The sequence below is a fragment of the Haemorhous mexicanus genome, chromosome 16 (genome assembly GCF_027477595.1).
Source record: "Haemorhous mexicanus isolate bHaeMex1 chromosome 16, bHaeMex1.pri, whole genome shotgun sequence".
NCBI classification, from domain to species: Eukaryota; Metazoa; Chordata; class Aves; order Passeriformes; family Fringillidae; genus Haemorhous; species Haemorhous mexicanus.
Window position 1 is genome coordinate 1,114,197 of NC_082356.1, and position 22,849 is coordinate 1,137,045.

At 54.4% G+C, this 22,849-nt stretch overlaps 1 long non-coding RNA gene across 2 annotated transcripts; it reads right to left on the reverse strand.

The window, feature by feature from the left end:
• Nucleotides 1-19,947: 19,947 nt before the first annotated feature.
• LOC132334943 (uncharacterized) lies at nucleotides 19,948-22,085 on the reverse strand. 2 transcript variants are annotated; one of them, XR_009488575.1, is made up of 2 exons: nucleotides 21,960-22,085; nucleotides 19,948-21,608 (listed from the first exon to the last, which is right to left on the reverse strand). It is a non-coding gene; the product is annotated as an uncharacterized LOC132334943 (long non-coding RNA). The 2 variants fall into 2 exon arrangements; XR_009488574.1 differs by having other exon boundaries at nucleotides 19,948-21,622.
• Nucleotides 22,086-22,849: the final 764 nt, after the last annotated feature.

Sequence of the window (22,849 nt, forward strand, 5' to 3'; positions counted from 1 at the left end):
TTGGCATCTGGGGGGGCAACCTCTCATCTGCCGTCAAAACACTGGGGGGGCTGTGCTTTTCTTTCCATGGAAAGAAACATCTCTCATGTGCAGGCATCCATAGCCAAAACTGGGAATCTGCCTCCAAAATTCCTTATATCCAAGAGAGCTCCCAGATAAAAGCTGCCAGGACTGTCTAGGTTCCCTTGGATTCCTGAAGACCAGCTCTCATCTGCCTGTGAAACACTGGGGCTCTGCCCTTACCTTCCTGTGCAGAAGAGCTGTCATTCTGGTCCAGGCACCCATGGCTATAGAAATACACTGCTACATATGGCTGAAATGGAATTGCACCTCCAAAACTCCCCAAATATCCAAGGGTTGCTTTCAGACAAAAGCTGCAAGGACAGACAGGTCTGGCTTACCTTGGCCTCCAGTGCCTGCCTCTCATCTGCCTTCAAAACCCTGGGGCTCTGTGGTTTCCTTCCTGTAGGAAAGAACCGTCCTTCTTGTCCAGGCGCCCATGTCCTCAAGCACATGAGCACTGTATAGGGACAGAGGAGCTCTGTGCTCAGTGGGGTGCAGACTGAGGACAGAAGGGGAGAGCCCTGGGAGGGACTGAAGGGTGGATTCAGAGATGGTGGATCATTTTGACATAGTAGAGAACAGCCAGAGAAAGAAAGAGTTAATGCAAAGGGCAGCTTGGGAGGCCCAGCTTGGGAAAAAAGAGCAAGGAATTTCCCTGCCAGGGCAGGGCTGTGGAGCAACACATCCCTCAGAAGGAGCCTGAGTCAGCCCAAGGCTTTGTGTGGGCAGGCAGAGGCAGGCAGGAGGCAGAGCTGTCAGCAAAGGAAGGGGCCAGCCAGGTGGGGCAGCCGGGGGATGAGCACAGCCTGCAGGGACAGAGGCGCAGGGCAGGGACACCGTAGCACAGCCTGGGCTGCACAGGGCACAGGCATGGGCAGCAGCTGCCAGGCCCTGACAGAGCCAACTTGGGCAGCACTTTGGCCATGGCTGCTGGGCCTGGGCCTGAGCCAGGAGCAGGAGACAAGTGACCCTTGCAGGCCTGGGGCCTCATGGCCTCCTTGTCCCTGCTCAGCAGCCTGGCAGGGGCCGCCCCATGCTCCTGCCCTTGGCACTGCACATCCCCACATGCCAGTGCCCATCCCGGGAAGAGCCCTGAGCAAGGAGGGAGGGACAGGATCTGCCTGGCCAGGGGCTGGGGCTCAGGCCTTGGCCCTTTGCATTCCTGAAACACATCCAGCTTTGCTCAGCACCAGAGACACCATTGCCTTGTTTGTCCCCAGCTGTCATCACTGCCTCCAGTGTTCTGCTCTACCTGGAACCTGGGGACACTTTCTCAGTTGTGTCCCTCAGTGGGACCCATTAAATCTTCAAGAAACTTTGGAGATTGATTGTGACTTTGAATTCTTGAGAGATTTCTTCAACTCCCTCTCAGGGAGTGATGTTCAGGGCCTGAGCACCCAACCCACAAGAGAAGTCCTTGTGCTGTGTCTGTTCTGCTGAGCTGGGCTGGGCTCCTGGAACAGAAGGAACTCCTGGCAATCAAGAAGAGCTTCAAAATAACATATCTCCTCAGGAGCAGCTCCTCTCCCAACCCAGCAGGGCTGAGGGCACTGCCTGCGGCCACCCCGGGCACAGCACAGAGACAGAGAGATTCTCAATCAGTCATGGCTGTGAAGATGCTGAGAAGTGACTGGGGGAGAATCACTGCCAGGCCTTGGCACAGGAACCTCTGGCTGCAGGACAATGCAGCTGCAGCTCCTGGAGCCATCTCCTAAAGCTGGAACATCCCAATGCCTCCAGACGCTGTGAGTACATTCTCTGATTGTCTCTTGTGCAGAGCAGCCAGGGGTGCCCAGGGCTGTCCTGCAGAGCAGGGTCCTGCAGCCCAGGGCACTTTGCTGGGGCAGGGACTCTGCTGCCTGCCAGGGACAGCTCTCAGCCAGCCCTGGCAGCTGCTCCAAGCACTGTGGGACCAGATCTGGGTGGGAGGAGACAGCTGGTAAGGCTTGGAAGAGTTTCTGTTGTGTGGTGAGGATGCTACATTGTTAAGGGATGCTCCCAGTATGACACTGATCTCCAGGGTATTTCCTAGTAGATTAAATGATAAGCACAGCAAGGCAGGGTCTGCATAAAACAAAAAATTCCTGCTTTATTATTCCATTTCTCTGGGATGCCTGGATAGAAAAATGCACTTAGATATTCCTGTCTCACTTTAGACAGAGAAAAATTAATAAAAAAAAAAAAAAATTCTCTGAGATCTGAATATACCAGGCAGTGCCAGAAATCAGCACAGGGTGTGGTAGATAGGGATAGGCGAACGGAAGATCACGCGATGTGACGGAAAGCAGCAGGATTCCCTTCTCCCCTGGTCACCTGAGATAAGAGATCTCCCTAGGAATGTGACCAGTAATGTAGCCCCCCTAACGATAGTAACTTTCCACTCCTTACTGACCATGGATAGTACTGCAGACCTCCCTCTGACGTAGTGAAACCCCCTAGACTATAAAACCCCATGAGATGAGATAATAAAGGCCTTTTGACCGTCCACCACATTGGTGTCTGCGTCCGTCACTGGCCCGAGCGACCCTGATGAGTTTGGGTCGCCGCGCTGTCCCTTGAGACCAGGTCGCCTTGCCTCATAACAGGAGGCAACATATTTGGTGCCGAAACCCGGGAATCAGCTCGGGCAACGGGGTTCTCCTGGACGAGAGACAGCAGCTGCAGCGGCGGGTCCGTCTACAGCGCAGGGGGGACGCCCCCGGGACCAGCGATCCTTATGGAGGCCATCGCGAAGGTCGTGAGTTTGGTTCATGAGCAGTGGGGAATTAAATGCGAGCTCAGGAGTTTTAATCTTGCTATCGCAAGACTCCTAGAGCTGGGGACGATTGAGCGTCCCATAGAAATATTACATCCGGAGGTGTGGGAAAGATGCACCGCCGCTTTAGCAGAGGATACTAAATCCTCAGGCAGTGGTAAAAGCCTTAAAGCGTGGGGGAAAGTAGAAGTGGCCCTACGCAGGGCATTAGAAGAACAAGAGACGTGGAAAGCCGCGCGTACGTGTTTACTAGCTACACCACAGCTGGGGGTAGGAGCGGCGACGCAAACCGTCCCTGAGAGCGATTTGATTGAGGGCGGGAATGCGCGGGGGCCGGGCGCGTTCCAACCCTCCCCGAGCCCAAACCCACCGGAGCCCCCAGGGGACCCCCCGACCCTCCCGCGGAGCCCGCCGGGTCCTAGCCCCCCCGCGGAACATTTCGAAAAATCCGCGGTTTCCCTGTCCGTCCCTTCCCCGCCGGTCAACGACCCGGCGCCGGAGGCACAGCGGCGCGCACGGTCCTTTTGGGGGGAGCTGGCGGAGGAAGCCCGGGACGCCGAAAAAATGGCTGGCACGGACACGCGGGCGCCGCCGCCGCCGCCGTACACGGCAAAACATGGCGCCGGCGACCCAGGAGATGGGCGGGGCGCACGAGTCCGCGGCGGGAAAAGTCCGGAGGCGCGGGTAGTTGCTGATGCGCATGCACGGGAGACCAGCACAGAGCGCACGCTCAGTCTACAGCCGCTGATCCCCGCAAACGCGCATGCGCGGGAGAACGGCAAAGAGCGCATACTCGATCGGGGGCCGCGCTCAATAGTGCTACCATATAAGGGAGAGATCCCTCCCTGCGGGAGGCAGGGCAAGCCCAGGGGGCGGGAGCGGCACCACCCCCGAGGGGAGGAGCGGGGTCGAAGCCGCACAAGACGGCATGGAGCGCCGGAAACGTGTCGGCAGTCGACTTCCGGCTCTGAGTCAAGCGGCAGCTGCTCAGACAGCTCGGAAGGGCCGACCGAGTCCGACTGGGACTCGGAAGCCGAAAGAGCAGAATTAATGCGGTTTCAAACAAAACCGAATAAAGTTTTAAGCAATATCGGGAAACAATCGCAACACAAACTCACCGATTGGGGAAAAATAAAAATAGCGTGCGCGGATTGGGCACCCGCAGCCACGATACATGCCTTCCCGGTGAGGGTCACCGGAGCGCAGGGGAATCAACAAAGGACATATACCCCGGTAAATCCCAAAGATGTACAAGCGATTGTCAAAGCGATTTCAGAAAAAGGGATCAATTCAGCTATAGTTTCCACTCTTGTGGATGGCCTTTTTAGCAATGACGATCTGCTTCCCTTTGACATTACACAAATAAGCCGCATGCTTTTCGACGGGGCGGGACTGATTGTATTTAAGCAGGAATGGAGCGATCATTGCACGACCGCACTAGCCCAGGCTTCTGGGGAAGGGCAGCAACTGCACGGCTCGAGCCTGTCCAGACTGCTAGGGAAGCATGACCAGGTAGCCACACCACAGCAACAAGCCGCACAGTTGCGGGCCGAGGAAGTCAGGGCAACAACTCGAGCTGCCAGAGAGGCCATACGTGCTGCCTCTCGGGTGGTAGCCAAGCCATCACCGTGGTCCACCATAAAGCAGGGAGAGAGTGAAAGCTTCACGCAGTTTGTAGATCGCCTGCAAGCAGCGGTAGAGTCCTCTACCCTGCCTGCGGCGGCAAAAGGCCCTGTGGTGGCCGACTGCCTGCGGCAGCAGTGTAATTCCGTCACCAAAGATATCTTGCGCTCCCTACCGGCCGGGGCCAGCTTGGCAGACATGATTAAACACGTTGTAAGGGAAGAACAACTGACACCCTTTCAAACAGCCGTCCACACCCTAATCAGTGCAATGGCGTGCTTTAAATGCGGTCAGGCAGGCCACGTCGCAGCGAGCTGTCCCCAGCCGGCACAGCTTTCCCCGGCAGCACCCCCACTCCAAGCGCGCACGAGAGGGATCTGCTGGAGCTGCGGGAAGAAGGGCCACCTCGCAAGGGACTGTAGATCCCGGCCCCGGGGAAACGGGAGAGGGAGGGGGCGCGCGGGCCATACTCAGCCTCCTCCCACTGCGAATGCAAGACGGCCCATCTATGTCAACCCCCAGTGGGGCAGGGGATCCTCATACCCCATGCCCCCACAGGAGGCAGCCACTTTCGCACCCCCGTCAGCAGCACAATGGCAGAGTTGTGCAACGCCGCCAGCAGTACTTTCGCATCCTCCACCGCCACAAGCCGTGCCGGGACCACAGGGCCAGCAGGGGACGCCCCAGAGCGGGACCCCTGGGTGGCCCTGGCCATGAAAATAGGGAAGGAGCCCCTGATGGTGTGGGGGACATGCCGCCTTTATGGCAGTCAGGATCCCCACGTCATAGGGCTTCAGTTTTGGGCGGACACGGGATCAGACTGCACGATTTTTCCCCAAGCGCATTGGCCCAGACATTGGCAATTTAAAGAAGTCCCTCCAGTGAACGGGGTGGGAGGGCAATCCCGGGCGTGGAAAAGCACCCAGCTGGTGGCTATAACACTTCACACGAAAAAGGGACCCGAACAGACAGTAGCAATTTACCCCTACATTTTGCAAAATTCTCCACCCCTGATAGGAAGGGACGTCCTTGCTATGCTAGGAGTCAGGATCACAAATTTATCATAAGGGCCACTGCCGTACACCCCCCGCTGCCGATCGAATTGACTTGGAAATCATCAGACCCCGTATGGGTCGAGCAGTGGCCCCTGTCAGAGCCTCGAGTGGCAGCTTTGCTGGAACTGGTCAACCGCGAACTGCAAAAGGGTCACATAGAACCCTCCATCAGCCCATGGAACACCCCTGTATTTGTGATCCCCAAAAGGTCTGGAGAAGGTTATCGCCTCATCCACGACCTGAGAGAAGTGAACAAGACGATCCGACCTATGGGTCCAGTCCAGACACTGTTACCCATGAACTCAGCCATCCCCGAAGGGCAGCCATGTGCAGTGCTGGACATCAAAGACTGTTTCTTTTCAATACCCCTGCACCCTAAGGACAGAGAACGATTCGCCTTTTCCGTTGTGTTCCCAAACGGCAAGCGGCCCAACCTCCGCTTCCAATGGCGAGTATTACCACAAGGTTTGGTGGACAGCCCGACCATATGCCAGATCACCGTGGACAGAGCACTGACACCAGTCCGACACTCCTACCCCACCGCGACCATCATTCAATACATGGACGACATCCTAGTCGCTGCGCCATCGGCAAGCCAAGTAGATCACCTGGTGTCCACAATCACAGAAACCCTTCAGGCCAACGGCTTCGAGATCGCGAGCGCAAAGATCAAGAGAGGACCCTGCGTGACCTTCCTGGGAGTGGGGATCACAAGCTCCTATGTGACCCCCCCCAAGGTGAAGGTCCGTCGAGACATCAAGACGCTCCATGACATGCAATGCCTGGTGGGATCACTACAGTGGCTTCGCAACATCGTCCTAATTCCTCCCGAGGTCATGGACCCCTTATACGACCTCCTGAAAGGAAAGCACCCCTGGGAACCCAAGGAGCTGACACCACAAGCAACGAGCTCCCTCAACTTCATCGAACGCCAGATGTCCACTGGCACGCTTGCCAGGTGGAATCCAGCCGTGCCGCTGGACCTCTACGTCCATTTCACACCGAAGGGAGGAGTGGGAGCACTGGCTCAAGGACCTTCCGAAAAGTCCCGACCGATCCAATGGGTGGTCCTCGGAAGACCCGCTCGTGCATTTTCCCCAGGAATCGAATGTATCGCCAACCTCATCATGAAGGGCAGGAAACTCGCCTTGAAACACCTAGGAACCGAGCCGACAAGAATCCACCTTCCTTTCCGCAAGCAGCCGATCACGGAGTCAACCACAATATCGGAGCACCTAGCCCTTGCTCTCACCGGCTTCGGAGGAGAAATCTCCTACTCCGCCAGACCACCCTGGACTCAGCTGCTGACCATTGTCGACATGGACATGCCGCCGAAGGTCATGGACCGACCACAACCAGGACCGACAGTCTTCACAGACGCTTCCTCCACGACTTCTACCGCAACAGCAGTGTGGCAGGCAGGAGAACAATGGCATTGCGTCAAAGCATGTGACCCCACACTGTCAGTGCAACAACTGGAGGCAGCAGCAGTGGTCTTGGCGTGCGGACTCTTCCAGGATGAGCACCTCAACATTGTAACAGACTCTATATTCGTGGCAAGGCTCTGCCTAGCCATGGCAGGACCAGGTGTGTCAACATCTGCAGCAGCCTTAATGCTGGAAGAAGCGCTCTCCTCGCGACAGGGCACCGTATCCGTCATTCACATCAACAGCCACAACCCAGTCAAAGGTTACTTCCAGATCGGCAACGACAAAGCGGACGCCGCAGCAAAAGGCGTATGGACGCTGCAGGAAGCTCGTCAACTGCACGAGTCGCTCCACATCGGAGCCAAAGCACTGGCGAAGAGATGCGGGATCTCGACAGCAGATGCAAAACATGTGGTGGCCACCTGCCCTCATTGCCAGAAATCACCCCTATGGACCAGTGGGGTCAACCCGCGAGGTCTCAAACCTTCAGAGATCTGGCAGTCGGATTTCACCCTGTGTCAACTGCTGAAGCCCCGAGCATGGCTTGCAGTGACAGTGGACACTTATAGCGGAACGATTATAGCCACACAACACCACAAAACTAACTCTAAGGCCACAATTCAGCACTGGCTGACAGCCATGGCATGGCTTGGTATCCCCAAGCAGATCAAAACTGACAACGGTTCCAATTTCACTTCCAAACCAGTGCAAGAATTCGCCTCAAAATGGGGCATCACATTAGTGCAAGGTATCCCGTATAACAGTACCGGGCAGGCTATAGTTGAGCGAGCAAATCAGACCCTGAAAACCAGGCTAGAAGTGTTGGCGAAAGCAGAGGGCTTCACTAATTCCATTCCCCCAGGAGATCAGGCGCGTATTCTGGCAACCGCTTTGCTGGCACTGAATCAATTCCCTAGGGGAGATGAAACAAACAGTCCCGTTCAAAAACACTGGGCCACCCGAGCGCTAGAGGAGGGCCCGCAGGTTATAATTAGAAATGAACTAGGCGAATGGGAACGGGGCTGGAGGCTGATGCTCACGGGGCGAGGGTATGCAGCTGTCAAAAAAGACGGCAAAGTCAGGTGGTGTCCACTTAAGTCAATCAAGCCCGACCTTCACAATGAGCAGAATGAGACTGATGAGAGTTGTGAGTTTTTGTTTACAGGACATGCTCGTGGGACGTCCTCGTGACGCGTACATCCCCGTTCCAGAGGACAGTGACAGACCACCGAGCCGCCAAACAGCTCCCGAGAGACCTACACGGGAGAGACCTAAGCATCAACGGTGTTTCTGTGTAATTTTGCTGTTGGGGCTTGTCGCTAGAGGGCAAGCCAGCCCAGACCACTACCCCCATCAGCCATTCAGGTGGGTCATGCGACACCTTGGAAGTGGCAAGGTGCTCAAAGAAATCACCACACCAAACGCCCCATCCTTTGTGCTCCGCATCACCGACCTGTTTCCAGGACGACCAAAGGTAGACCCCTATTCCCCACACGCCACACACATGTACCTATCCTACTGGTGCCCAGCCTCAAACCCAGGGAAAAGCTACTGCAATCACCCAGGGTGGGGATATTGTGGGCACTGGGGCTGCGAAACCATTGTTACAGATGCCAGGCCGTCAGGGCCTGGGTGGGATCCACAAGAGCCCGACAAATTCTTACAGTTCACCTGGGCACCCACCGGCTGCAAAACACCCGTCTTCCTCCAGGGAAGTTTCTATCGAAACCGTCATAAAATCCCTGACTTTCCAAAATGTACTAACTACAACATGACGGTTTTGCAGCCAGATCACCCCAGTTGGGCCATGGGCAAAACGTGGACAGTAGTCCTTCAAGGGTCGAAAGAGAGGGTGAATGTGCAAATTATCAGGCTCCGACCGTCGACACCCCGAGCGGTCGGACCGAACAAAGTGGTTAAAAACGCACAGAAAGGGAGAAACACGACCCACCCCAAAATCTTGCCCACAAAGGCCACCGATATCCCGACCGGCCATGCAGAAGCATTCCAGATAGGCCGCTCAGCCGGGTCGGACCCAGACCCAATCCTTCGCATGCTAGAAGCTACCTTTCTATCCCTGAACGAATCCAACCCGAATCTAACCGACTCCTGCTGGCTTTGTTACGATGTTAAACCCCCCTTTTACGAAGGAGTCGCTTTAAATACCCCCTTCAGTTACTCCACAGCCGATGCCCCTCACCAGTGCAGGTGGGACACCCCCCGCAGAGGAATCACCCTGAGTCAAGTCACAGGCCAGGGCAGATGCTTTGGAAACGCAACCCTAGCTAGGCGGAAAGGCAACGTCTGCACCAAAGTTGTCAAGCCCAACAGGAAGAACAATAAGTGGGTAGTCCCATCCGCATCTGGGATGTGGGTTTGCCAGCGATCTGGAGTGAGTCCCTGTGTGTTCCTTGCCAAATTCAATGACTCTAACGACTTTTGTGTCCAAGTTCTAATTGTTCCTAAGGTTCTGTACCACTCAGACGAAGAAGTGTACCACCTTTTGAAGAACCCAGCCGACTCCACAAAAGAGAAATAGTGATAGGTATAACTATCACAATGCTGCTCGGCCTAGGAGCAGCCAGAACGGCCACAGGGGTCTCAGCCCTAGCGACCCAACATCAAGGACTGTCCCAGCTGCAAATGACCATCGATGAGGACCTGCAAAGGATCGAGAAATCCATTTCCTTTCTAGAGAAGTCAGTCTCCTCACTCTCAGAAGTGGTCTTGCAGAACAGGCGAGGACTGGACCTCCTGTTCATGCAACAAGGAGGCCTGTGCGCTGCCCTGAGAGAGGAGTGTTGCTTCTACGCGGACCATACGGGAGTCGTTAGAGACTCCATGGCAGAACTCCGAAACAGACTGGCTCAAAGGCAGAAAGACAGGGAAGCACAACAGGGTTGGTTCGAATCCTGGTTCAACCAATCACCGTGGCTAACCACCCTAATTTCCACCCTAATAGGTCCATTGGCAATGCTACTTTTAGCTATTACCTTCGGACCATGCTTGCTAAACAAGCTAGTCTCATTCGTTCAGACCCGCCTAGAACGGGCCAACATCCTGTTCATAGGCCGGCAACAAATGCTGTGAATTCAGCCGGGAACACAGCCAGTCGCAAGATTTTCTAAGCTTGCCTGGCAAAAAACTTACTCAGGTTTACCAAACCCCTCTCCCTTATCAAATTACAACCTTATACCTCATTTCAGTGCCTATATCTACGACTACCTCATTCATTTGTGAAAAAGGGGGGGGGAAATGTGGTAGATAGGGATAGGCGAACGGAAGATCACGCGATGTGACGGAAAGCAGCAGGATTCCCTTCTCCCCTGGTCACCTGAGATAAGAGATCTCCCTAGGAATGTGACCAGGAATGTAGCCCCCCTAACGATAGTAACTTTCCACTCCTTACTGACCATGGATAGTACTGCAGACCTCCCTCTGACGTAGTGAAACCCCCTAGACTATAAAACCCCATGAGATGAGATAATAAAGGCCTTTTGACCGTCCACCACATTGGTGTCTGCGTCCGTCACTGGCCCGAGCGACCCTGATGAGTTTGGGTCGCCGCGCTGTCCCTTGAGACCAGGTCGCCTTGCCTCATAACAGGAGGCAACACAGGGTTCCTTAGTGCAGCATCAGCATCGCTTTTCCAGTCCTTTTCAGGATTGCTCTGACATTCCCATCAGAGCCTGCAGAGCCAGAGCTGCCCTTGGGCAGTGCCAGAGCTGGGAGGGGTCTGCAGGGCAGAGCTGAGCCCCCAGGGCTGAGCTGCGCTCAGGCAGCACTGACATGGCCCAGTCCTGGGCACAGGGAGCAGCTGCTGGCAGGGACAGCTCCAGGTAGCAGAGCCCTGGGCAGGCAGTGGAGGGAAAGTGCCCCCAGGCTGTGCTGGAATATTTGAAATTCTCCACAAACTGAAGTATTGCATGATTACTTATTCTACAGACCCCCATGCCAAGACAGAGCAAATGTCCAACAGCAGCTCCATCAGCCACTTCCTCCTGCTGGCACTGGCAGACACGCGGCAGCTGCAGCTCCTGCACTTCTGCCTCTTGCTGGGCATCTCCCTGGCTGCCCTCCTGGGCAACGGCCTCATCATCAGCGCCGTAGCCTGCGGCCACCACCTGCACACGCCCATGTTCTTCTTCCTGCTCAACCTGGCCCTCAGCGACCTGGGCTCCATCTGCACCACTGTCCCCAAAGCCATGCACAATTCCCTCTGGGACACCAGGACCATCTCCTACTCAGGATGTGCTGCACAGGTTTTCTTCTTTCTTTTCTTTATCTCAGCAGAGATTTCCCTGCTGACCATCATGTGCTACGACCGCTATGTGTCCATCTGCAAACCCCTGCACTACGGGACCCTCCTGGGCAGCAGAGCTTGTGCCCACATGGCAGCAGCTGCCTGGGCCAGTGCCTTTCTCACTGCTCTTCTGCACACAGCCAATACATTTCCCCTGCCCCTGTGCCAGGGCAATGCCCTGGGCCAGTTCTTCTGTGAAATCCCACACATCCTCAAGCTCTCCTGCTCACACTCCAAACTCAGGGAACATGGAATTATTGTAGCTGTTGCCTCTTGAGCATTTGGTTGTTTTGTGTTCATTGTTTTCTCCTATGTGCAGATCTTCAGGGCTGTGCTGAGGATCCCCTCTGAGCAGGGACGGCACAAAGCCTTTTCCACCTGCCTCCCTCACCTGGTCTCCCTGTTCCTCAGCACTATCATATTTGCTCACCTGAAGCCCCTCTCCATCTCCTCCCCATCCCTGGATCTGGCCCTGTCAGTTCTCTATTCCGTGGTTCCTCAAGTACTGAACCCCCTCATCTACAGCCTGAGGAACCAGGAGCTGAAGGCTTTGCTGTTAAGACTAATCACTGAACAATTTCAGCAGCATTGAATTGGTTGCCAATTTCTGCTTGTCACATGTAATAAAAGTAATCTTTGATAGTTCTGCTTGTTTGGTTATTTATTTTCCTGTTTCAGTTTCTATTATTGTCCCTAAACCTGGGCAAATATTTGTTCCATTTCTCATTTTGTTTCTCTCAAAATATCCTGTGTCTCCAGACTTTGTCAATGAAGAGCTGTCCTCTTAGTGGCTATAAATGAACTAAAAGATTTCCCAGCCAAGTTTTCACCAGAGATCCCCATTTTGTTGCCTTCTCTGGAGCTGCAGCAGCAATGTCTGTGTGCAGAGCTGGGGGCAGATCAGTGCTGGCACAGCAGCTGTGCCCAGCAGCAGCAGCCCTTGCTGTTGCCAGTGCTGCTCCCGTGGCCCTGCCCCGCTGCCCTGGTGGCCCTGGTGTTGCCGTAGGGCCTGAGTACTCTCGGGGCTGGGCACAGCCCTGGGGGTGGCAGTGCCAGAGCTGCAGCAGGGACAGGCCATGGGCACTGCTGGGGCAGCGCTGACAGCTCAGGCCAGACCCTGGGGGCTCCAGGCTCCTTGCCCAGGCCCTCTCAAGAACATGGCCAGGCCAATGCTCAGCACAGAAAAGCCCCGTGAGCAGCCCAGGGTGGCTGTGGGCAGGCTGGGGGCAAACAGCATGGCTGGTGCTCTGCAAGGGCCCTGGGGAGAGAGGAAGGAGCAGCAGAGCAGGGGCTGTTCCATCCCCACTGTGCTGGACAGGCCAGGGCAGCATCCCAGAGCGTCCTCCTGGAGCTGCCAACAACATCCCCCCTCTGCAGCCCTGGCCTCTCCCCCAGCTCACACAGGTGCCCCATCCTTGCAGGCACAGACACGGCAGCACTGCCTCAGCAGCCCCTGTTTGCATTGCACAGAGCAGGGGGAGCACCCCCATGCTGTTGGTGTGGGGACATGAACCTGAGGGAGCACAAATGCCATCAGCCCCTGGGGCCAGGAAGGGCTGGGGGAAACCAGGGAAATCACTCAGCTTTGTCTTGGGCTCTGCAGTCAGCCAGAAAGTTTGTTCCCATCAGCTGGGAGTTTGCTGTCCCACTGCAGACACTGTTGCTCAGAGCCAGGGCTGCCTGGCAGCCACCCCCAAACTGCCCCAAGCATTTCCTTGGCTTCACCTTTGAGTTCTGTCCTGGCATCACAAGTGCTGCAGGAATTGTCTGCAGGCTCCTGCAGGGTCTCGTGCTGCTTCCTTGCCAGAGGCACTACAGGCCAGGGGGGCACATCTGGGCTGCTGTGTCTGGCTCTGGGGGTCCCTGTTCTGGGCAATGAGGAGGAGCTGCAGAGGCTCTGCAGGACTGACAGGATGGGCTTTGAGGCTGGCAGGAGAAGCTGAGGGACCTGGGCTGCTGGAGCTTCTGAAGAGGAGGCCCGGTGCACATCCTGCAACTGCTCCAAGGGTGGTTTCAGGGAATCACAGAATCAGGAATGTTGGAAAAGACCTTGGAGACCATCACGTCCAACCTGTGCCCTGACACCGCCTTGTCTCCCTGAGCCTCCTCTTCTCCAGGATTAACAATCCAAACTCCCTCAGCCGCTCCTCACAGGACTTGTGTTCCAGACCTCTCACCAGCCTTGTTGCCCTTCTCTGGACACGCTTCAGCCCCTCCATGTCTTTCCGAAATTGGGGGCCCAGAACTGGACACAGCACTCGAGGTGTAGCCTCACCAGTGCTGAGCACAGGGGAAGAATCACTGCTCTGCTCCTGCTGGCCACACCATTCCTGATCCAGGCCAGGAGCCACTGGCTTTCTTGGCCACCTGGGCACACTGCTGGCTCATGTCCAGCCTGCTGTCCATCAGTGCCCCCAGGTCCCTTTCTGCCTGGCCACTGTCCAGCCACTCTGTCCCCAGCCTGTAGTGCTGCAGGGGTTGTTGTGGCCAAAGTGCAGGACCCAGCACTTGGTGTTGTTAAACCTCACCTTGTCAGATTTGGGCCCTGGATCCTGCCTGTGTAGGTCCCTGCTCTGAGCCCTCCTACCCTCCAGCAGAACAACACCTACAGCAACTTGGTCACCACTGTTCCATGAAGCCCTAGATTGTCACAACGGTCTCCATGATTCCATGACTCCCAACAGGCTCACAATGGCCCCTTTGTTCTATGGCACCCCTTGGTTTAATGAAATCTCTTGGATCTTTGCATCCCACAGTGTCACAAGGGATCCTTGGTTCCATGAAGTCTCACATTGCAGCAATGCTCTCCTTGGTTCCACAGTGTCACAATGGCTACCTTGTCCCAAGGGGCACCAAAGTGTCAAACACGTTTCGTTCATTCCATGAGTCCCTACACAGCAACACCGGCCCCTTGGTTCCATGGGGCCCTGCAGTGTCACAATGGCTCCATCATTACAAGAGGTCCTGCAGTGTCACACTGGCCTCCATGGTTCCACCAGGCCACACATTGTCACAGTGGTCCCTTGGTTCTATGAGGCTCCAGAGTGCCCCAATGGATTCCCTGGTGGTGCAGTGTCCCAATGGACTCCCAGCTTACACAAGATTCTGCAGTGTCACAAGGGACCCTTGGTTCCACGGGGCACAAGAGTGTCACAATTGTTCCCTTTTGTGCTGGTTTTGCATTAATTGACATTTGGTGAGGAGGGAAGAAGCCACCCACAGAAATGATTTTTTGAGAAGAGCTGCTGAGAGCTTCCTCTGTGCCTCACAGCACCAATCAGTGCCCGGTTTTGAAGACTGACACCATGTAAAACCACTAGAAAGCTGAACACACCTCTATTAACACGCATGTTAAAAACTAACAAACCCCAGGAAAAGCTCTCTTTTCCTTCCATCCTGGGAACAGGTAACATGGCTGGCCTGGCTCCCCTCTCGGCTGGGCCAGGCACAGTGGGCCCAGCTGAGGGGGCCAGGCCACTTCTCAGGGCACCGGCCAAGCCCTGTCCCAGCAGAGCTGGGCACCAGTGGCTGCCAGGCAGGGGGGAGGGGAGGCCAGTGGTCCGTGGCGTGTTCCAGCTGAGATCTCAGCCATTTCCCCACCCAGCTTGGCTGCTGCACGAGATCATGTGGCTGAGGCCAGAGGCCGCCTTGAAGCCCACACAGAGAGTGGCCCTGTGCCTGGAATTGAACACAGCAGGGGCCAGAGACCGGCCATGCAGCTGATCCTGACACAGCCCCCAGGGCAGCCTGAAAAATCCATCACCTGATTGCTTTGGCCACTACCCGGCAGGAATCACATGACCATCTGCAGGCCCAGGTGAGATATTAACTCTTTCAGTGCATAGATAAGACTTACAGACCTTCAGTCCTCCTCAGGTAAAGAAAAGGACAGAGTGAAGACACATAGAGAACCACATGAGACATGAAGGCCAGTAAGAAGAAGTCAAGTCCCAGATGGGAGGGTTGAGGAGATGCCTCAGTCCTGGGCTGAAAACCTCTTGTAAGGCTACGGAGAAAATGTAATTGACACATCAGACTCTTTTTTCCCTGTAACTCATTGAAAGTATGTGGGGATAGAGTGTTCAAATTGTAGCTATGAGCAAAGGCATTTCTGCTAAAGCAAGCAGATGCTGAAGTAGCTGTGATCCCATAAGAAGTTTGAACAGAGAGAGAGGAGTGATGAAGACCCTTTGTCCCCAGGAGAAGAAGAAGAGGATCTCTGTTCCCAGAGATGAAGATGATGTCAGAGACAGATAAAGAGAACCTCTGGCTCTTGAACAGCTCATCCTTAAAATAACACCGCATAAGTGAACATAGCCCACAAACACAGCTGTGAGAAGGCTACGAAAAGATGGGAGTGACTTCATGACTGCTGATTGCCAGGAAATGCTATTAATGGAAATTAAAAGCCACGAGAGAACTGTGAACTTGTGGAGAAATCTCCATGAAATGACAAGAGGGACTCCTCTCTCTAAGTGAACTGAAGAAGACCATTCTAGAGGTGATAAACTGACTGAATTGTTCCGGTACATTCTAAGTGGGAAAGAAAAGGTTGTAGAAGGGAGGAGAAGTGTTCTAAAAGTTTTATTCTGATTCTTATTATTTCTTCTTTTAGTTACTGTTAATGAAGTTTTCTTTATATACTTTAAAAGTTTAAAGCCTGCTTTACCTTCCTCCTAATCCTATTGCACATCAGAAAATGAGTCAGTATATTCTAGTGGGGACACTGGCATTTAGCCAGCACTGAACCCACCACACCTTAGTTCCACGACTCCCTGCAGTGTCATAATGGTCCTTCAGTTCAACAAGATCCTGCAGTCTCACAGTGACTTCCATGCTTCCACGAGGACCCAGAGTGTCACACTGGACTCCTTGCTTCCATCTAGCCCCACAGTGTTACAATGGGGCCTTGGTTCTATGGTGCCTTCAGCACACAGTGTCACTGTGATCCTCTTAGTTCCATGGGGCCCTGCAGTGTCACAATGGCCCCTTGCTTCCCCAGGGCCCTGCAGGGTCACAATCATCCCAGAATCACAGAATTAACCAGGTTGAAAAAGACCTTGGAGATCAGCAAGTCCAACCTGTGCCCCAACACCTCCTTGTCACCCCAACCATGGCACCGAGTGCCACATCCAGTCTTTGCTTAAACACCTCCAGGGACGGTGACTCCACCACCTCCCTGGGCAGCCCATTCTTCTGCCCAGTCACCCTTTCTGTGAAGAACCTATTCCTAATGTCCAGCCTAAAAGTCCCATGGTGCAGCTTAAGGCTGTGTCCTCTTGTTCTGTCACTGTTCCCTGGGAGAAGAGCCCAACCCCCCCTGGCTGCACCCTCCTGTCAGGGAGTTGTAGAGAGTGATGAGGTCTCCCCTGAGCCTCCTCCAGGATAAACAACCCCAGCTCCCTCAACTGCACCTCACAGGACTTGTGTTCCAGACCCCTCACCAGCCTTGTTGCCCTTCTCTGGACATGCTCCAGCCCCTCCATGTCCTTCCTAAATGGGGGGGGGGCCCAGAACTGGACACAGCACTCGAGGTGTGGCCTCACCAGTGCCGAGTGCAGGGGAAGAATCACTGCCCTGCTCCTGCTGGCCACACCATTCCTGATCCATAGGAGTTCCAGGGGTTGGATGGGGGAAATGGTAGGGTGGGGGTAGGGACAAAGTCTGATTGTCAGCCACAAAGGGTCTTGATTTTCATATCTGTTCAGAATGCATTAGGAGGTGCTAGGGGTCAATATCAACTGGGGATTGCTGATAGCTATATAAAAAAAAGAAAACTAAACTGAACTAAACAGCACAAAATAATTCTCTCTTTATTGTTTTCAATCTAATATGTTCATTTGCATACATTTCTGAAATCTTTCTAATTAACCACAGAAGAATCAAAGACTTGAATTCTTCCCATGGGCTTGTCTTCTTTGGGTGTTTTGAACAAATGGGAATGAGCCTTTCTCACTGAATTTCTCAAGTGAAGAGCTGAAGGAAGAACAGGCCTCTGGAAAACTAAAATTCATCACCAACCTCCAAGGTACTGAGGATCCATCCCCATCAGAGCAGGAATCAATAGAAATGGGCACAGCTTTGTAGCTGCCCCAGCTTTGGGATGGGCCCTGGGCCTGGAGCAGGAGCAGCTCTTGAGGGCCCCAAGGCCAGGGCTCTTGTGCTGCCCTGGGCAGATGGGATGGCAGCAGGGGCTGCAGAGCTCTCAGGATCTCCTGCAGAGGAGAGCAGGGCACCCAGGGAGCCTCCTTTGCCTTGGCCAGGCACGTTCCCCCATGGTGGGGCTGAGTCCTGTGGGAGCTGCAGCTGCTGCTGTGCCCTTGCCAGGGGCTGAGGCCGTGGGACAGTGCCCAGAGCAGCCTGGCCTGAGCAGAGCTGTGGGGCCAGAGCCGGCTGGGCTGGGCTGGGGAGAGGCCCTTGGTGCTGCCCAGAGCTCAGGGCAGCTGGGAGAGCTTGCAGGGAGCTGGGCTGGGCTCAGAGAGCCTGGCCCAGAAACCATCAGTGTCCATCTCAGCCTGGCTGAGTGTGCAGGGGCCAAGAAGAGCAGCCCAGGGTCAGCAAGTTCTCTGTGTGGGAGCTGAGCTTGTGAGCCCTTGAGCCCTGCCAAGTGCTGGGGCTGCACCTCCAGCTCCAGAGGAGACGGGACAAATGGGAGCAGAGACAAATCATTCCTGCTGCATTCTTTCTTGTTTTCGCTCATACAGGTGACCAGGATCCATATGTAGAGGAGGTATTTTGTGTCAGATAACACTGGTAGAGTGAGAAGAATAATGCTATGTAGCTGAAAATAATATTTCATGTAAAATTTACAATGAGTTAAAAAAGACACATATGATCAGAAGAGCATCTGAATTTTTCAGAAGATGAGAGACTCACTGATGTTCCAATAGTCAAACCTGTTCCAAAACTTTCCTCAGGGCTCCCTTGAGATGAGAGAGGCCAGAGCTCTCTGACCTGGTAGCTTTTGTCTGGGAGAAAAAACCCTTGCATATTGGAATTTTGGAGGAAAAGTACCAGTTTTGGCCTGTGCTGGAGGGACAGTTCTTTTCCATAGGAAGGAAAGCACAGAGCCTCAGTTTTGAGGGCAGGTGAGACCCAGCTCTCAGGAAGAAAAGGGCAGCCAGGCTTCTTGGTAATGGCAGCTTTTGTCTGGGAGCAATCCCTGGATATTGGGAATTTTGGAGAGGGAGTCCCATTTTAGCCATGGATGATTGAATGAGAAGGGCAGTTCTTTTCCATCTGAAGGAAAGCCCGGAGCCCCAGGGTTTCAGGGGTACATGAGAAGAGACCCTCGACATGCCAAGGGCTGTTGGAGCCGTCAGGCCAAGCCAACCAGACCTGTTCCCTGTTTTCCCTTGTTTCCATGGGGCAATGCAGTGTCACAGTGGTGGTGTCATATTGGGTCCTTGGTACCATGAGGCCCAGATGTGTCACACTGGCCTCTCATTTCCATGGGGCTCCAGAGTGTCACAATGGTCCCTTGGTTCCATGAGGCCTGGCAGTGTCACAGGGGTCTCCTCGGTGCTGCAGTGTCACAATGGCCCCTTGGTTCCATGAGGCCCTTCAGTGCAACTTGATTCAACAAGGCCTCAAGATAAAGTGTCATCATGGACTCCAGAATACCAAGAGGCCCCGAAATGTCAGATTGGACCTGTGGTTCCATGGGGTCCTGCACTGTTCCATGAATCCTTGGTTCCATCAGGCCTGTAGTGTCACAATGGTCTCCATGATTCCAAAAGGCCTTGCAGTGTCACAACAGACCATTGGTTTCACAGAGCCCCACTGTGTCACTGTGGTCCCCTTGGCTCCAAGAGGCCCTGAAGTGCACAATGGCCCTTTGGTTTCACAAGGCCTCAAAGTGTAAAAAAGGCCTTCATGGTTCCATGATGGTCCGGAGTGTCACAATGGTATCCTTGGTCCCATGGTGTCAGAATGGACCCTTCATCCCATGGACACCCACAGTGTTCACTGCAGTCCCCTTGATTCCACGAGGCCCTGCCATGCTCTAATGGCCCCTTGGTTCCAGTGGGTCCCAAAGTGTCAGAACAGCCTCCATTGTTCCATGAGGCCCCACAATGTCCCTGTGCTCCCCGTGGTTCCACAGGGCCCCACAGAGGAACAATGGACTCTTGGTTCCATGAGGTTCCTCAGTCCCATTGCTCTCCTTGGATCCGCAGTGTCACAGTGGCCCCTTGGCTCCATGTGGCCACACTGTGTCACAATGGCTCATGGTTCCATGAGGCCCCACAGTTCAACAAGGGACCCTTGGTTCCATGAGGCCTTGCTGTGTCACAATGGACTTGTGGTTCCATGAGCTTTCACTCTGCCAACAGCAGTCTCCTTGGTTCTGCAGTGTCACCATGGACCCTTTGTTCTATGAGGTTCTGCAGTACAACACGGTCACCTTGGTTCCGTGCGGTTCTGCAGTGTCACAATGGACCCATGGTTCCACCAGGCCTGGCTGTGTCACAATGGCCCCTTGGTTCCAAGAGGTTTCTCAGGGTCTCAATGGTCTCCTTGGATCCGCAGTATCACAATGGACCTTTGGGTCAATGTGGCCCCAATGTGCCAAAATGGATTTTGGTTCCATGGGGTTCTGCTGTGTCACAATGGACCCTTTGTTCCGTGAGTGTGCACAGTGTCACAGCTGACTCCTTGGGTCTGTGAGGCCCCGTTGTCCCCAAATTTCTGAGATATCAGAATAAGTCTCCATAACACTCATTTGCTATTTCAGAGGGTACCATTTATTCAGGCTTGAGGTCTGGTGAGGATTAACTCCAAACCTTACGTGGACATGTAATTCTACCAGTGTGTTGCTTACATACAGCTGCTAAATGCCAATTGCAATTTGCCCATTTCCATAAAACCCACCCCAAGTTCTGGGAACTTGGATTCAGTCCTTGTTTTCTCTATCCCAGCACCCGTCAGCCAGATGTCTTCTTCTTCTCTTCCAACCATCCTTGCTGGGAAAGCAGCCCCTGCATGCCTTGTTCCTGTGCTGAAAGTTCACAGGCAGGGTAAAAATGGAATTAACCCTTTTGGTATCAGCCCAAGGCTTTGTGTGGGCAGGCAGAGGCAGGCAGGAGGCAGAGCTGTCAGCAAAGGAAGGGGCCAGCCAGGTGGGGCAGCCGGGGGAGGAGCACAGCCTGCAGGGACAGAGGCGCAGGGCAGGGACACCGTAGCACAGCCTGGGCTGCACAGGGCACAGGCATGGGCAGCAGCTGCCAGGCCCTGACAGAGCCAACTTGGGCAGCACTTTGGCCATGGCTGCTGGGCCTGGGCCTGAGCCAGGAGCAGGAGACAAGTGACCCTTGCAGGGTCATGGCCTCCTTGTCCCTGCTCAGCAGCCTGGCAGGGGCCGCCCCATGCTCCTGCCCTTGGTACTGCACATCCCCACATGCCAGTGCCCATCCCGGGAAGAGCCCTGAGCAAGGAGGGAGGGACAGGATCTGCCTGGCCAGGGGCTGGGGCTCAGGCCTTGGCCCTTTGCATTCCTGAAACACATCCAGCTTTGCTCAGCACCAGAGACACCTTGGCCTTGTTTGTCCCCAGATGGCATCACTGCCTCCAGTGTTCTGCTCTACCTGGGACCTGGGGACACTTTCTCAGTTGTGTCCCTCAGTGGGACCCATTAAAACTTCAAGAACCTAAGAGTTTTCATTTGAGTTATGAAGAAGTTTCTTGAAAACACTCTCAGGGACTGAGTCTGATGTAAACACCACCAAGGACCTTAGAGGGTCATTAAAGTTTTCCTAGTCCACTTATGGAGAAAAATTGCAAGGAGCTTTTAAGAAATACACATTCCTATTTTAAAGGATGTGTTTTATTTTATTTCTCTTTAGAGCAGAGGTGATTGCAGCATTCTGTGATTGATATTGACCCAGGGTCTCTCCTCAGCAGCTCTGGCCTGCTCACAGAAGCTGTGCCTTGAGCTGTGGGAGACACTGGGACTTACTGGGACATACTGGGAGTTACACTGGGGATGACTGGGACAAACTGGGGACACTGGTGACATTGCGTAGAAGACTGGGGACACTGGGGCATCCTGTGGATGACATTGGGGCGGAACTGGAAGGGCCCTGGAATAAACTCAGGTGTATTGGGAGGGACTTGGCTGTACTGGGAGGGACTGGAGGGGCACTGGGGTTGTACTGGGTTTTACTTGGGATGAACTGGTCCCTAGTGGGGATGAACTGGGCTGTACTGGGAGGGACTGGAGAAGTTGAATGGGCTGTTCTTGCCTCCGCCGCATCCCATTTGCCGAGGCTCCCGCCTATCACTGCCCGCAGCCAATCGGCACCGGAGATCGAAGCCTCAGGGGTGGTGCCCAGGGTAGGTGCCATCTTTTCTTCTTGACTACAACTCCCGTCATGCCCCGCGCCCTGATTGAGCTCGACTGCAGCCAAGACTAGAACGCCCGTCATGCCCCGCGCCCCTCAGACCCCCCCCCCCCCCCCCCTCCCCCCCGGGATCCACCCCCCATCTGTCCCATAAGTGTCGCTCAGACCCTCCAGGATCCCTCAGTGCCCCCTCAGCGCCCATTCGGGACGTCCCAAAAGCGTCCCCAGATCCCCTGAGTGCTCCCAACCCCACAGATGCCCGGCACAGCCATTTCTGGGAATTCATCTCCTCTCATCCCCCGTGGCCCCGGAACCCCTCAGAACACAGTCCCGCGCCTAAAACTCCTGCCATGCCCCGCGCCCTAAAGAGCTCAGTTGGCGTTCCCCAAGCACCTCACAAGTGCTCCTGAGCTGTTTAAGTTCCCCCGAGAACCTCAGGTCACGGTTCGGACGCAAAAGTGTCCCCCACGATCCTTCCCGAACCTCCAAACATCGTCTTCCAGCCACTTCCGGGACTACTGCTCCCATCATGCTCCACGGCGCTAATTCAGGGCTATTCCAGCCCGGACTTTATCTCCCATCATGCACCGTGCCCCGGCGAGAGCCATTGCAGCTGTGCCTAGAACTCCCATGATGCTCGCGGCCCTGTTTAAACGTATGATTCCCGCGCCTACAACTCCCATCACCCCCCGCGCCCCAGAGAGCCCCGTTCGAGCCCCCCAAGGGCCCGCCCGGACCCCGAAGGGCCCCAAATTCCCCTCCCTGACCTCCAAGGGCCCCCTGGACCCCCAAGTGCTGCCCCGGACCCCAAACTGTCCCTCAGAACCCCTGAGTGCCCCTCCAAGTGCCCACCCGGCTCCCCCAAGTGTCCTCCAGACCCTCAAGTTCTGTCTGAATTCCCTCCCCAGACCCAAAACTGCCCCAAATGTGGCCCAGAACTGTCTCTATGGACCCCAGAGTGGTCCCTTCTATGCTGAGAAAATAATAAATAAGATGACAGATGTACTAAATTATTAGCATAAAGAAGGAGAAATCAGTAGCCATAGTTGGCAAATTATTAATGAAGGCAATTATATTACTTAAAACCAATGACAAATAATTTTTTTAGTTGCTAACAATGTATAATTTTTTATACAGCCAAAAAAATATAGAACAATGTTATTATAAATAGGAAAACTATATTTTTAATTTTGTTAAATAAATTTTATTTATAAAGAAAAATTCTATAATTTTTTTTATATTTTGGCATTTCAGTCCCAGGTAGGCGATGTCAGTCATGGTGA